The sequence below is a fragment of the Lemur catta genome, chromosome 6 (assembly GCF_020740605.2).
Source record: "Lemur catta isolate mLemCat1 chromosome 6, mLemCat1.pri, whole genome shotgun sequence".
In the NCBI taxonomy this organism is placed as follows: Eukaryota; Metazoa; Chordata; class Mammalia; order Primates; family Lemuridae; genus Lemur; species Lemur catta.
Window position 1 is genome coordinate 21,592,758 of NC_059133.1, and position 9,678 is coordinate 21,602,435.

Consider the following 9,678-nt stretch of genomic DNA (forward strand, 5'->3'; position numbering starts at 1 on the left):
ATTTCAGCCAGTCACCAGGAGGTGCTCTTCACTTTGGAGCTTCCTGGTGATGTACAACATGGTGGGCCTGTCTCACCCTAGAATGAAGATCTCTGAAAGCTGCAGGCAGCCTGGGCTAGACCTGCCACACTCAGTGTCTGCAGTGCCACAACTGGTAGCACAGTTTCAGAGTGACTGCATGTGATGGCTAACTTACGTGACCAATTGGCTGGGCCATGGGATGCCCAGATATCTGATTAAACATTATTTCTGGGTGTGTCTGTGAGGGTGTTTCCAGAAAAGATTGTCATTTGAATTAGTGGACTGAGTAAAGCAGATGGCCCTCCCCAATGTGGTTGGGCATCATCCAATCCATTGATGGCACTGCCCAGAGTAACGCTTCCCTTGCAATGAGGTGGAGTATGGAGTGAGGGTGCTGGTCAAGGCTCAAATATCACAGATTCTTGCTGTTCTTACCAAGATTTATTAGATTTTCTTGAATAAATGTTTGTTTTATTTGCTGTATGCCATTAGGATAATTTCCAGAGATTTATAAATTTTAAATCCATCGAATAAAATGGAATCTATACTTCTTCCTTCATTCCTTCCTTCTTACCAGACTTCTTCTTCCTTTCCTTCTTTCCTTCTTCCTTCCTTCCTTCCACACATGTTTATTAGGGCCTCTAGCCTCACCACAGTCACGTTATGGGAAAATAATTTATCCAACTATCCTTGTTTAGCAAACATGTCCCTTGTTTAAGGACATAGCTTGTAAAGTCTGGAGATCCAGAAACTTTGAATGTGGAAATTGAATGCCAGCCTTTGAATTGCTAGTGTGAAGTATGGCTTGGGAAAGAAGTTTACATTGGCAAGAGTTAGAGAAGTTCTTTTTATAATGGAATGTTTATCTCAAAAATCTTCTGGGTTCTGTGCCTTAGAGGAATGTATCTTAGTGGAAATTATGCATTTATTGGTTTCAGTGTTCCACATTGTGGATTTGGCCCCAAGATTTTAATTCTTTTAAATTAATACAGATGATATACGTTATTGCCTTTTCTTTTAACAAATTTAAATATTGGTCTAAACCAATAACCAAGGGACTGTAGTCACTATCTTTTGTGAAGAGTGGGTTTTTGTTATTTGTTCATAACTTTATTGCCTAGATACAGCTAAAACTTCATTTTATAGATATTATACATTGTATATCTTAAAGTAGTGATTTGTTTATATCTTTTCCCCAAATTATTTGTGCTGCTACATCAGGAAATTGAATAATGATTTTGTAATTTTCTTTATTAAAAATAGCTGAAGCAGTTGTTTTGAAACTAGTGGGAGATGAACCATCTCTAATTCAACATGTTAATCACGGATGCTTGGGGGGAATATTTCAGAATCACAGTATTAAGAATAATTATTTCCCCAAACAATAGATATTCATTGTGTGTGTGTAGGTGTGTTTCTGTTCAGCTCAAGAAATGGAGATTAAGTGCTCCCCATGTTTAAGAAACTGCCAGAGACACAAAGTCCTCCATCAGCTTTCAGTCTACTTGGAGGGTGGGTGACATGGGACTAAGATGGGAGAAAGTCTAAGAAAGTCCCTTCAGAAAAGCTGGAATAAGTGTAAGACAAGAGAATACATGCAATTTGTTTGAGGGACCAGGAAATGCACAAGGGAGGTGATATTGGCATTGATAATACACATACTTTGAATAGGCATTAATTGCTTCTGCTTCCATGTTCTTTGCATCTTCATTATATTATTTGTTTCAAATAATAGTTCATTTTTAGCTGGTTCATCTCTCATTATTTGCATTTGCTTATCTGACTAGTTTTTAAACTTCTTGAGGACAGGGACCTTGTCATAATCATATTTGCTCCAAATACCTGCTATTCTTTTGAATACTTTGCACTTAGTGCTCACAGTAGTTGCTAAGAAAATATTTGTTCAATTAAATTTAACACTACTATGAAGAGAAAATTATGCAGAAGCTCAGGGGTCTAAGCTCTATGGGTTAAAATATCTTTGATAAGAGGATTTAAGATTAAAACAGATAAATGCTGTGGAAATAATTAGCACTTTTCTTGGAGATGCAGTCAGGGAACAGAGATAAGGTTGGAAGCTCTGAAAATATTTTTGTGTGGCAAAGGGGACACAGCAGAATAATCTTGTTTATAGATGTACAGGGGAAAAAAGGTAAGTGGGGCTTATAACAGTTAAGTAGTGACTGGAGTATTTAACTTGTACTCATGAGTATAGATTCCTTTTAAACTTTGCTAAGGATTAACTACAGTGCCCACCTACGTGAGGCTGTGTTATAAGGGATGAATGGATAAAGAAGACTTGATTCCTGCCCTCAGGGAGCTTTTCAAAATATCTTTACATCAGAAACACAGTATCAGCACTGTTTCTCTTGCTCCTGCCTTCCCAATTTCTCGTTACTAGGACTGTTGATTCTCCCTACCCGGCATCAGGTATGTCCTGTTTCTAAAGCTAATCCTGAGTGAAGTGGAAATATACCACCTCAGCTGCACTTTCATTGTTCCGGGGGCTTTAAAATATGTTATACTCTTGGGCCTCAGATCCACAGCCGAGAGCCCAGACACAGGTGCTGGGCTGCATTGCTTTTTTGAATCTTCTCCTTAACAGTTAAACTTGGGATGGGCATTGTTTTGTCACATGGCTAGAGTTACAGTATTTGCTACTCTGTCTTTCTTATGTGGCCTAGTACCTTCCTTCCTCTGGGCCTTTGCTGTGGTCCCCACTCTTGTTAGCCGTATCTCTCTGCCCATTTCCTCTGGTCCTCTGGCCTCAAGCATCAGCCTGTTTGGTTCCTTCCAATCCTTTCCCCCGAGCGCTGAGGCATCAATCTGGAATCTCAGGCTGCAGGCCCTGGATCTACAGGAAATGGGTACATCTCCCAGGACTGCCATTACTGTCCTCCTCCTGTTTCTTGAGAATTCTTGTTCTCTGCCTTTTTGAATTTTCCATTGCTGTGAGCTTTGTCAGACCAGCTTTCCTGGGAGTAATAACTTTCCTGAATTGTGCCAAATTTGCTATACTCCTTGGATTTTAAGCCTTAGACTAGCTGCCTTTCCCTGGACCAGCCTCTGTAGCTGGGCCAGATTCTGTGCATCTCCTGCTTCCATTCCTACCCCACCTGGCTTCTCTTGTCTTCCTTCCAGCTCCATGTTGCCGAGGTCCTGCACACTTCAGACTCAACTCCAGGTGAGTATTTGCGTATTGCCAAATTGATCTTCTTTTATCAACTGAGGCTTCTAATCCAGTTAGAATATTTAGCAAAGATGGATTTCCATATATATATGTGGAAATCTAAAATTCTACCATTTTTAAACATTAACTTTATGTCCAAGTGTTTTTTCCATGTATCTATCCATCCATCTGTCCATCAATCCATTCACCCATCCATCCACTCAATAGATGTTTAACAAGAAACTTCTAAATTTAAGCCATCAGGCTTAAATGATGATTGGTAAATTCAACTCATACAACTACTCTGAAGATAAAACTCTGCCAAATTCAGAGTTCTTTATCTTTTTTGTTATAAAATTATGAATTATAAATTCTAGACCATGAGTATAACTTTGAGGCTAAGCATATTTTAAGTTCAAGTAATGAAAATATGATCTCAACTCTATTATGTGGGATTTTAAAGCTAACTGTTATGTGTCAGGTACTTTACATACCTTATAAGATAGATTTTATCATTATCCATAATTTAAGATGTGAAAATAAAAAAAAAGAGGCTCAGAGAAATTAAGTAACTTGTCCAAAGTCAATTATCAGAAAGCAGTGGAGAGATATTATAGCTTAGATATTTCTAGGTCTAAAGTCCAGGCTCTTACATCTCATCATAGCACCTCCTTAAATATTTAATGAAAATTAAAAGCAACATTTGAATTTTTACAATCTGATTCTATTAAAATATTCTATTATTTGTTGCTTTAAAATAGTTTCTTTTTTATTTACCCTAAAACATTTATCATTACAAGGTAATGTTCTCCCCTCAGTCCTCATAGCCCTCCAGCATCATCCCCCTCACCATTTGTTTAACTTTTAAATAACCAGAAACACAGCTGAAGAAAGGGGTTCTGACCAGACAAAAGAAAAGGCATAGCTGTACTTCTGCTCAGGCACTTTCTTCTGGGTGCAGTATCTCAGACCTTCACTCACATGCTGATAACTCTAAATTTTGACCAAATCCTAACAATGCCCAGGCCATGGCAGAAAGAGGTGAGGATGATAAAGACACATAACTGCAAGAAGTAACAGCTGCTGTACTTTGATGAGAGAATGGATGGGAAAACTACAAAAGCAGGCAAAGGGACTAAGAAGACAGTATTTAAGAGATGATTTATTATCAGACACTAGACATACCTGCCTCAATAAGACATTGTCTTTACAACAATTTTCAAAGGAGCTGGTGCATGGGGACATGCAGAAGGATGTCTTTGGGGACCAAGCAAAAAATTAAAATATATTCCAGTCCCTTATTTGAGCAGGTAGGGAAGTATGTACTACATAGGAGAGTGCTGAAATCCAAAATGGTTTTAGGGCTTTTAGGAATAAGCTTCTATTATCTGAAAAATTCAGTTATTTGGACTATGCAATGCAGAGCTACTTCTTAACCACTTGTTGACCTTGGGAAAGTTACCCAATTCTCTGAGACTGTTTCCTTCTGTGTAAAACAAGGCTAATAGTAATAAAGAAGGTTTGGTTGTGAGGATTAAGTTGGATCGAGTGCTAACACAGCTCCCAGCATATGGTTAAGTCCTGAAGAAATGGTTTGCTGTTGGTTTTTGTTACTTAGATCCATGGATTTAGATTTTTGCATTTTATAGTTTAAGAAAATTCATCTGCAGAGATATGTTTATTAGGGAGTGAATGTACAGTGTCTTGAGATCCATCCTTGCCTGAATTCCTCCCTACTTCTTACAGTTACACTAGACTTGACTACATTTCTTATCTCTTTTTCTTGCCCATTCACTCCGTAGGAACCACACAAGAGCCATCAATTATCTAGTTCAAGGGGCACTGGACCAGTGTCTGGAAACCCAGATATCTTTTTGTCTCTGCCAGTAACTTACTGTGTCGACTTAGGGCAAGCAGCTTCCTCCTCTGGGCTTTAGTCTGGGTTACTCGTTAGTATTTCTATCCCCTGATTCCATGGTATTTTCTATCAGGCTTTAGAACCCTATAAATGCTTTTGATTGGATAAATTTAAATATATACTTAGTGTATTCTTAAAGTATATGGATTCTGGAGTCAGACTGACAAGGTGCAACACCTACCAGCTCTATGAGGATAGACACAAATTGCCTAACTTGCCTGTACTTTGGTCTACTGATTTGTAAAGTGGGGATAAAAGTACCTACTCCCTCGAGTTGTGATGAGGATTAAAAAATGTACTAACACACCTACAGCATTTGAAATCATGCCTAACATATAGTAAAATCCCCATAAGAGATACAGAAATGAATATATTTTTAAAGAGGTGGCAATATAGAGAGATAAAAACAGATATTGCACTGATAACACAGCAGAGTCTGATACGTATGCAATAGAGGAGCATTTGCAGAACCTACCGGAACTGAGAAGATGCAGCAACTAATTCCAGCTGAAAGGACCAGGGATGGTCTCATGCATTAGGTTGACTGTGGTCTGGACACTGAGAAGTGAGCTGGTGTCAAGGGAAGGATTCTTAATGGAAGAAACAAAAGGAGCCGGTATGGGAAATAACAAAGTTGCTAATGTGTAGCTCTCTTGAGCTGGAATGTCGAGATGAAGTGATGGTGTGTAGGTGGGGGATGAAGTTGGGACAGTAGCCTGGGATTAAATCAGGAGAAGGTTCAGTGTTTTGCTAAGGGGGTGGAGGAAGCATTGAAGGTTATTGAAGTGATTTGATCCCTTGTGTGAGTTAGGAAGAAGACACTGGTGATTCTGTCAAGGAGGAAATAGAGAAGAGAGAAACTGAAGTCAGGGAGAACAGTTTAGAAGGTCTTGGAATAGTTTAGGCCAGTGGTCCCCAACCTTTTTGGCACTGGGGACCATTTTCATGGGAGAAAATTTTCCCATAGACTGGGGAGAGGAGGGATGGTTTTGGGACGATTCAAGTGCATTACATTTATTGTGCACTTTAGTTCTATTATTATTACATTGTAATATATAATGAAATAATCATACAACTCTCTATAGGTTGGGGATCCCTGGTCTAGGTGAGATATTATAAGGGTCTAAATTGGAGAAGTGTTTGTCCAAGTGGTGGAGAGAGAAGGGCTTATAATTGAGAGCTGGAAGGTATAATAGATGCTGTCTTATAAATTTTCCTACCTGCCTGTTGTGCCTTTTTCTCTCAGCTATAGCCTCTTCTATTGACCTTCCCAGGTTCCAGGGAGTTTCCTCTGTGGTAATTCAGTTGTACTCAGCAACCTACATGTACCTAAGCATGGTATCATTAAATGTCAACCATCAGTCATCTAGGAAGCCAACAGCTTTTATTCCCATTTGTTTTAGGTGAGGGATATTTTAAAGGCAGAAAATAGTCACACAACAAATAGCTTTTGTTCAATGTGTGAGAAGCTTCCAAGCAGTAATTAATCTGAAACACTTATTTTTCTTACAGGAAACAAAAAGATTGAGAGATGAATTAAACCTCTTCATTATATACCTGCAATAGATATTACCACAGAGGGAACTCAGTGGAACCTGGGAAGGTCAACAGAAGAGGCGATAGCAGGGAGAAAAGGCACAATGGACAGTAGGAAAATTTGTAAGACAGCATCTACCTTCCAGCTCTCAATTCTGAGCCCTTCTCTCCACCACTTGGACACCACTTCTCCAGTTTCGACCCTTATAATAGAAATATTGTGTAGCAGTGATTTTGGGGTGGGCATTTTATAATGCACCATCTGTGGTATGGATAGCATTGTCTTTCATTATCATCTGGGTTTGGGTAATAGCAAATAGGAAAAGGACCATCTAGATCAATAGAAATAACCATTATAGACAACCTCTGTGTATTTCAAGGCAGAAATTCTCTCTTTACTTCATAGAACACCTTTTACATAATTGTAGGTTGTGAGGATTCTCTTTAATAAATTCTACCTGGTCTGACAAAAAAGGTTGAGTTCATGTGTTTGTGTGAAATATAAATCAGAAACTAATCAGTGAACACTGATGCAACAGAGTAACAAAAGGAGAATAGAACATAGAGTTAACTATTTTTAGAGGGATGGTTGTGCTCTGATGAGAAGAGATCATTAACTAAGCCCAGGACCACACTGTAGCAGTTGTTCTTCATTGGTGCAAATAAGTACGTATGTATATATGCATCTATACATATATGCATACATGTATTTCTATAATATTTTAATAATACATGCATATATGTCAGTGAAGAATATGTCATTCAACAAATGTTATGGAACACTTACTATGAGCTAGACACTGTCCTAGGTGCTGGAGATAAAACGGTGAACAAAATAGACCAAGTCCTGAAGAGCTTATATTCTAGTAGGAGAGATAGGCAATAAATATATACCAATACAGGTGATGATAAGTGCTTGGAATAAAAACAGCATGTTAAGGAGACAGAGAATGAAAGGCAGAGGGAGGGTTGGGTTTCATACAGTATGTTTAGGAAGGACCTCTCTAGTAAGGTGATGTTTGACCTAAGACTTGAAGGAAGGCTTATAAGAGCTCTGGGAAAGAAAAATGGCCCAACTAGAGGGAGCAGGAGGTGCACAGCTCTAAGGAGGGATGTCTTGGTGTTTTCGGGGTACAGCAATAAGCCAGGGTAGTGGAAGCAGAGAGGGAGAAGGAGATGATAGAAGACAGAGTCAGAGGAACAGCTAGGTCTTGCAGAGACATAATAATAAATTTCCCCACACCCTCACATTTGAGTTTTATCTGGGCATATGGCTGTCCAGTTGTAGATTAAATTTCCCAGCTTCTCTTGCAGCTAAGGTGTGGTCATGTGACAAAGTTTTGGCCAATGAGATGTGAGTAAAAGAAATGTGTGCTAAGAAAACTGCTTGCTCTCTACTCTCTTTTCCCGTCTTGATTTTCCCTCCCCATTTCCTCAGGCTGGGAAATGAAGCCATCTTAGACCCAGAGGCAGAAACCATATGTTGGTGGTAGCAGACATAATCCACCCTTTCAGGTCCCAGAATGACTTTGCAGACTGGAACCATTTACCCACCTATGGTTACTCACCTACCACTGGCCTGTTATTTGAGACAAAAATAAACTTCTTAAGTATGCCACTATATTTTCGGTCTCTGTATTATAGCAGCTTGACTTTTACCCTCATACTTAGCAAATACACAGCAGACACAAGCACAGAAACACACACTGCCTATTACAGCACTTAGATCTCAGGAGCTCAATAAATACGAAATTCATGCACTTATTCAGTAATAGTTAACTGCCTACGGCACTTTAGTCACAGAATTGCATAGATAATTCCATTTTTTTTTTCTTTTTTGGCCAAGAGCTGACAAACTAGCTGGGAAAGAGATTTAAAAAATAATAAAAAACGGAAATTAAAGGTGAAGAGTACTGTAACAGAGAACTCTGTCAGGGGTGGTAGCCAGAGAAAATGAAAGGATTTGGACATCTCTTAAAAGTTTGCTGCAGTGGGATGAAACACAAATCATGAAACGAAGCCTCCATTCAGTGCACCTGTACAATTACTTTCACAGAATTTGGAGGCCTCCTCTCACTCGTTTCTGGGTCACTGACCTTGAGCTGGGGCGGGGGTAGGGGGTAGCCACTGGCTTACTGTTTTCTCACTTCAGAGTTCCAACACTAGCTTTTCAAAGGGTTTTGTGTGTCGGGTATAGGGGTGGCAGTCGAGATGGAGGTTAGGTTTAGAAGGATTACTGACAATCCTGTAATAACTTTTGAAATAGCTTTTCAGATCAATTCCCATTCAATTCCCACTTTACAGAGAAGAGAGGACCATGGAAGGATCAACAGTTACGAAAAAAACGAAGAGGAAGAAACTCCCACTCACCACACCTGGAAATGGAATGGAGCTCTTTGTTCTTGGGTCCCGTTTTCTTTCTTCCACCTTCTCCTGTGGCTTGTTTGTGTTTTCCTTCTCTCATCCACAATGGCTTTTATTTCATATGGAGAATATCCTCAGAAGAAGATAATAAGTGAGAAACCATTGCAAAAGTTCAGGAAGAGAACATATAGAGAGTACTGTGGGTGTTAACTAAGAGATGTTAAGCATGAGAAAGAATCTTGTCGAATTGGGTCTATTTCATCTCATTGTACCAAGCCTCCTATAATGCTGTTTTGCAGTAGTGATAATTTTCACCTTGAATTACGATGGTCTTGCTCTTTCTGAATGCCTTGCTTGTACGTGCGTATGTTCTCAGACTCTGTCATTTCCAGGTTTTAGGGCTTATGCCTTTATATTAAATACAAACCACTCATCTTCTGTGGGCCTCAGTTTGCTCATCTCTAAAATGACTAGGTCATCTCTTAAGTTTCCTTTGGGTCCCAAATTTCACAATTTGTGTTCACTTATAAGCATATTGATTAAAATGTGGTGACAACTGTAGCCTACAATGACAACAGAATGATGAAACATATTAACATTAGTGTTAATGCAATAATCAGCTGTGTTTTGTTCCATATGGCAATTTATTTCAACAATTAAGCCAAACTCC